The following is a 6,971-nucleotide window of genomic DNA, read 5'->3' as shown; positions in this document are numbered from 1 at the left end:
TTATCAGTCAACACAGAAAATGCATGTGATAATATCCAACCACCACTCCTAAAAACACTCAGCAAAATAGGAATAGAAAGGACATTTCTGGAGATAATAAAGCCCATGTATGCTAACATCTCACTCAATTTGGGAGAAACTGAAGGCATTCCTCTTGGGAAAAGGAGCCATTTTATTTCCTTATTCCTATTCCCTATTCCTTTCAACATTGTGCGGGAAAACCTGGGACCATACATCAACAAAAAGAAGTCAACGGGTCCAAGACGATTCCGTCTTCCCAGGGGCCAGCGCGTGCCCCTCTCGGGATGGCAGCAGCTTGGAGTAGAACATGGTCTGCCCAGGAGGGTCTTGGGTGAAAGCAATGCTCTTTCCCTTTTGCCTTCCTTTGGCAGCCTACATAGAAAAAAAAATCAAGTTTGGCTAAGAAGAAATAAAACTCTCACTACTCGCACATGATAGGATCTTATGTCTAGAAAATCCCAAAGACTGAACAAGAAAAAATTGCTGAGACAATCCAAAGACTCAACAACATGGGAGGACACAAGATTAACATGCAAAATTCTAGTCGAGTTCTGTAGACTAACTAAGAGAGCGTGGAAACAGCAAACAGCACCATTTACAGTAAACACACACACAGGAAATACTTAGGAATAAACCTAACCAGAGAAACAAAGCACCCATACAAAGAAAACACAATTCCAAGAAACCAAAATAAGACCTACATAAAAGGAAGACTACCCCATGTTCACGTACAGGTTTCCCATTGTTAAAATGTTGATACTACCCCAAAGAACCCATAAACCACATCTGAGCCAGATCCTAACTTCATTCTTTAAAGAAATTAAAGAACTAAATACTAACTTTATATGGAAAGGAACGAGACCTAAGATAAGCAAAGAACTTCTCAAGAACAAAGTAGTGAGTTCCTCACTTTCCAACCTCAAAACCTGTACAGCCACAGTAGTTAAAACAGAGAACCCAGAAATAAATTCCTTCACCTTCAGCCGACTGATCTTCAACAAAGGGCCAAAACACTGGGAAAGAGAAGTCTTTTCCACCCAACAAATGGCGCTGACTAAATGGGAGCACAGGCCCCTTCCAAACCCGAGAGGGAATCTTGATTCTTTTAAGCCACTTACAATAGTTTGATTCTTCATGCCAATAACTGATTTAGGAGCGTGCATTGTAATATATTCTATTAAGACATCACCAGCTACTCCTTGGGAGACAAATAGGCTTTTTGCTCCCATAAATTCTCGTAAGCCCACAAGGGCAGTTCTACCCTGCCCTATAGGGCCCTTAGGAGTCAGCATGGGCTCAGTGGCAGTGAGTTTATTAAGATAAGTGGGCCAAGGTCACCAAGTTCTTATTGTTAGGTGCCGTCAAGTTGGCTCAGACCGGTAGCGACCCCAGGCCCCACAGACTGGAACACTGCACGTCCAGCGCCGTGCTCGCCGTGGCTCCTGCGCTTCACTCCACAGTTGTAACCAGTGTCCATCCACTCGTTGAGGTCCTCTGCTTTGCTGCTGCCCCTCGACTTTACCAAGCATGAGGTCCTCCTCCGGGGACTCCTCTCTCCTAAACAAATTCACCAAGAAGCTTCTTGGAATCTTAGAGCAGCGGTTCTCAACCTGTAGGTCGCGACCCCTTTGGGGGATCAAACGACTCTTTCACAGGGGTCGCCCGATTCAAAACAGTAGCAAAATTGCAGTGATGAAGTAGCAATGAAAATAATTTATGGCTGGGGTGTCACCGCAACATGAGGAACTGTATTAAAGGGTTGCGGCCGTAGGAAGGTTGAGAACCACTGCCTTAGAGAGATACAGAAGAATTCCTAACTTCTTCTTTTCTGACTTTCTAAACGTGTCTCTGTGGAGACATTGTTGTGCAAGCGAACCATGTTTGGAAATGTTGCCACCATCTGGTTACATAATTGGTCAGCCCTGAGCATAAAAAGTCACAGCAGAAGACAGCCGGACAGACAGAAACCGGGAAAGAACACAGGATTCCTGATGACACTGCTGAGACCTGTCGTGGAATTGCACTTCACAGGGTTTTTGTAAAATGAATCTCCCTGACTGCTTAAGATATTTGAGGGTTCCCTTGGAGTCCCCAGTTGCTTACTGAAAAACCAGAAGTTTGAGCCCACCAACCACTGCTTGGAAGAAAGATTTGGCAGTCTGCATGTGTGAAAATGTAAAGCTATTAAGTCCCGTGAGCGAGATCGACCTGGTCCTATGGGATCAGTATATGAGAATCAGAAGTCAAAGTATTGCTACCGGCGTTTGAGTTCATACATACCTGGGTTTACTCTAAACAATGTGTTTAAACACGTCTCTGTGGTCAGTGGATGGCTGCAGACAAGTTCTCGCAGTAATATACTTCCCTTGGACTCATTAGGGTGTGCACTGCAGAGAATAATTTAATAGGGCTCTTCTAGCCATACTCTTTGTTACGCTCACTAAATGACATTTTCCCAATGGCTCTGGGTAAGAGAACGTGGGGGGTGACACTGATAAGGTTCATTGTGGTCGCCTCCGGCTGGGTATAAAATGAGCCGTCTTTGAAACAAGACGGGGGAATCTCACTACCAACGAGAGAAAAGCCAGGCGTGGAGCATGTCCTCTGAAGCACCGAACCCCCTTGATCTAGGAGACAGCTTTGATACCAAAGGAAAAGCTGAGAAGTAGGTGCAGCAGAACCCAGAGCCAGCACATGAGACACGGTGGTGGACTTCCAGCCCACAGAGCAAGTAAAGCTGAGTGCCTCTGGGAAGAAAGATAGCTTATGGACTGGGTGCTTCCAGGCACTTGAGGGAGCTGGTTTGTTGATCCAGAGCCAGAACTGCGTGCCTTTGGGTTCAGGCAGGCTTATGGTGGTGTGCCATGCCTTTGGGCATTTATTGGCAGACCCCAAAGAACTTTGTAACATTGTACAAGCAGGGTAGAGACCAACAGGTCGTATGGCTGTAAGACAAACCAGAGGCCTGCCTGTGGGGATGGCCGAGAAGAGGCTTGCTGTCTGCATGATTGCAGCCCTATCATTCGTAACCTGGTTGACTTCCTTAACAAACCCCATAATTGTGAGTGTTGTCTGAGTTCTGTGTGGCCATTGCAATCGATTATCAGATCCAGCTGAGATGCAGTGCCGGAGGAGGATGGTTGGTGTCAGAATTGGTAGGATGGAGCAGTCCAGCCTCAGCCTTGGCCAGCTGACGCAAAACGATGGAGCGCTGGTGGGTACGTTTTGGACTGTTAACTACAAGCCTGGCAGTTCAAAACCACCAGCAGCCCTGCGGGAGAAAGATGAGGCTCTCTGCTCCCGTAACGACTAACAAGGCCTCGGAAACCCTATAGAGCAGTGGGTCTCAACGTGTGGGTTGCGACCCCTTTGGGGGTCAAACGACCCTCTCACAGGGGCCACCTGATTCATAACAGCAGCAAAATGACAGTGATGAAGTAGCAACGAAAATCATCTTATGGAGGAACTGTAAGAAAGGGTCGCGGCATGAGGAAGGCTGAGAACCGCTGCAGATCACAGTGAGTCTGAATCCACTTAATAGCAGTGGGGTTTTACTTGGGGGCGGATGTAGCTGGAAGTGCAGAACCTTCGTGTCATTCTTTTTTAGAGGGTGCTTTAAAGGGGGGGGGGGCGGTGGCAGGATGCCAAAAGTGACTGGAGGCTCAACCACCTGGAAGAGCTGATCCTTCCATCAGTTGTTTTTAAGCAAGACTGAAGCTACGGAGAACGACTTTGTGGAACAAATTGTAGTGGATGTCTTGAATTTACCAAAACAATTCAGAGAGCAAGATCTAATCAAAACAGTGGCCTCTATAGGGATCAGCTGGCCCAGTTAAATTCTAGGCAGAGATTAGCTCCGGTTATGAGCTTTTTTCTGGGAGTGCAAAAGGGGGTAAGGTTGATAGATTTTATTGAAGGACACAGGACAGTCACGAGAGCTTATCATGAACTTTTAAGACAATTGAAACCTGGTGAGAGGCCAGGACAGTTGTTCTGAGTCACTTATTTCTATCACAATGCACCTGCTCGTTCTTCCAGGGTAGCTAGGGCTGTCTCCCCAGACTTCCATTGGGAAACATGACCCCATCCCCCCTCGAACTCTGATCCTGCACCTCGACTTCTTTCTCTTCCCTAAACTCCATGGACATGTAAAAAAAACGTGCTTTGAGCGCCTCCGGCTGGCTCAAGTGGCTGTTTGGGCATGATGTAACTAGCCGAGCGCAGAATTCTTCAGGGAAGGGTTAGAGATGGAAACACTGCCATCAGCAGGTCAGACCTACGTTAAATGGCGAAGAATCTCTTCAACAAATGGTACTGATGGAGTTGGATTTCATTTGCAGAAGAGAGAAACAGGATCCGTACACTTCACTCTACATATAAAAAAATGAACTCAAAAGTAATCATTTATTGAGAGGTCACGGTTGGGGGGAGAAGAGTTGCTGATACCAAAGGCTCAATAGAAAGTAAGTCTAGAAAAGAATGGTGGAAACATATGTACAAATATACTTGATACAATTGATGTATGGATTCTTATAAGAGTTGTAAGAGACCCCAATAAAATGATCTTTTAATAAATTTTACCACTGGAGATCCCCTCATAGAGGGGTTTAGGAGAGGAGATGGGTCAGTTAGGGTGCGAGGCAGTACCGATGAAGAACACAGCTTTCCCCCAGATCCTGGATGCTTCCTCCTCCCAACTACCATGATCTGAAGTCTACCTTGCAGGGCTGGATAGGGCAGAGGTTGCACACTGGTACATATGAGGGCTGGAGGAACAGGGAATCCAGGGTGGATGATACCTTCAGGACCAAGGGTGTGAGGGGCGATGCTGGGAGAGTGGAGGGTGAGTGGGTTGGAAATGGGGAACTGATTACAGGGATCCACATGTGACCTCCTCTCTGGGAGAGGGACGGCAGAGAAGGGGGAGAAGGGAGACTCCGGATAGGGCAAGATATGACAAAATAACAATGTATAAATTACCAAGGACACATGAGGGAGGGGGGAACGGGGAGGGAGGGGGAAAAAAAGAGGACCTGATGCAAAGGGCTTAAGTGGAGAGCAAATGCTTTGAGAATGATTGGGGCAGGGAATGTGCAGATGTGCTTTATACAATTGATGTATGTATATGTATGGATTGTGATAAGAGTTGTATGAGCCCCTAAAAAATGTAAAAAAAGAAAATGATTAGGGCAAAGAATGTACAGATGTGCTTTATACAATCGATGTATGTATATGCATGGATTGTGATAAGAGTTGTATAAGCCCCTACTAAAATGTTATAAATAAATAAATGAATTTTAAAAATCAGGGAAAAAACCTCAAGATGGATTAAAGATCTAAGTGTAAATCCTAAAACTATAAAGATCATCGATGAGAAAATAGAGGCAAACTTACGGGCCCTAATACAGGGCATACACACACTGCCAAACACAATGAAAAACACACACAGCAGAAGACTGTGGCCTCCTAAAAATCACACACCAACACCAAAAAAGTAACACGTGACCCCCAGAAGAGGAAAAAACCACAACAAAGGACTAACCTCGAATATCTGTAGGACACGGAACTGCCTCCACAAAGGACGCAACCATCCAAGTAAAACTAGGCAGTAGACATGAACAGTTCACCATGACAGTGGCTCACACACACATGAAAACGTGCACAAGACCACGAGCCACTTGAGGTGCAAATTTAAAGTGAGTTAAAGCAGTGATAGCAGAGCTGAAAATCAAACACAAACTAACAACGCTGGAGAGGGTGTCAGTCTGGGAGCCACAGACACTGTATGAGGGACCTGTCAAACTGCATGGCCACGACGGCAAGTGGTATGGCTCATCCTCAAAGTGAGACGAGAAACACCATACGGCCCAGCAGTGCCTCTACTCAGCAAAATAAAGCAGAGCTGCAGCATGAACATGCACACCCACGTTCATTACCGCGCCAAGCACAATAGCAAGACAACGACTAAGTCCTAACTTGCCACTCGTGGAAGGAGGGACAGGCACAACTGGGTCCATACACACAGTGGGGTACTGTGCACATCACTAGAGGGTGATGATGAAACCGTGGGACACTCCACGTCATGGATGGATTTGGAGGCCACTCTGCCGAATGAAGTCAGACAATTGCACAAAGACAAATACTATATGAGAAACACTTAAAAATGGGGAAATCATCCAAATGAATTAGGATTATGTCTGTTAAGAGCTCACAGTAAAAGTATTCGTGCCAAAGACACAAGCTGACGGGCATTAGAGGTGGAGGGAAAGAGGCTAGCGCAGGGGTGGAAGAGCTTTGAGACTTCAGAGCCAGTCCTGTCCCTCACAATTTAAAAATGACTCAAGAGCCATACATATATTTTCACAAATGACGTCACCACTATCTGAATAAGATACTTCTAGGTCTTCAGTTTTACTTTAGAGCCACATGCACACAAGCAGCATATGGCTCAGGAAGTGCAGTTTGCTGGCCCTGAGCCAGAGGGCAGACAGTATTGACTTGGAGAAGAAATAAAGGGGTGGGCAGGGCAAGCTACCGGAGATGTGTTAAGTGAAATTGTTGAGTACAAAAATGTTCTGAAATGTAAACCCCTATCTGCTTTCCAATACAGTGATTTAAAATATGTATAGACCTAGCTGGAGGATATGTTGAGAAACAATGGTTTCACTCTGGATATTTTTAATAAAGACCCCCGTGACCTTATAGCAGTCTGTTTTTACTTACCCTCACATGCCTGAGGCAGGCAATCTGATGAGTGTGTTTCAATGGATTCAGATGTTTAAATAGGTTTTCTGCTCCTGGCAACGGAATGCTCTTGGATCAGAACAAAATACAAAACCCTCAAGAATGTACACATTCCAGTAAGTTCTTGATGACTATGAAGACCTTGTTCTTCTCATGCAGGCTGGAGGCTGGAATTCTGCAAACTATACAAATAGCTGTAACTTCCC

At 45.6% G+C, this 6,971-nt stretch overlaps 1 non-coding gene across 1 annotated transcript; it reads left to right on the top strand.

The window, feature by feature from the left end:
- The first annotated feature begins 256 nt into the window (after positions 1-256).
- Positions 257-401, top strand: LOC142447609 (small nucleolar RNA SNORA67). Its single transcript, XR_012784279.1, has one exon. It is a non-coding gene; the product is annotated as a small nucleolar RNA SNORA67 (small nucleolar RNA).
- The last annotated feature ends 6,570 nt before the right edge of the window (positions 402-6,971 follow it).

This window comes from Tenrec ecaudatus, chromosome 4 (assembly GCF_050624435.1).
Source record: "Tenrec ecaudatus isolate mTenEca1 chromosome 4, mTenEca1.hap1, whole genome shotgun sequence".
Taxonomy (NCBI): domain Eukaryota; kingdom Metazoa; phylum Chordata; class Mammalia; order Afrosoricida; family Tenrecidae; genus Tenrec; species Tenrec ecaudatus.
This window is presented reverse-complemented; position numbering and strand designations above follow the sequence as displayed.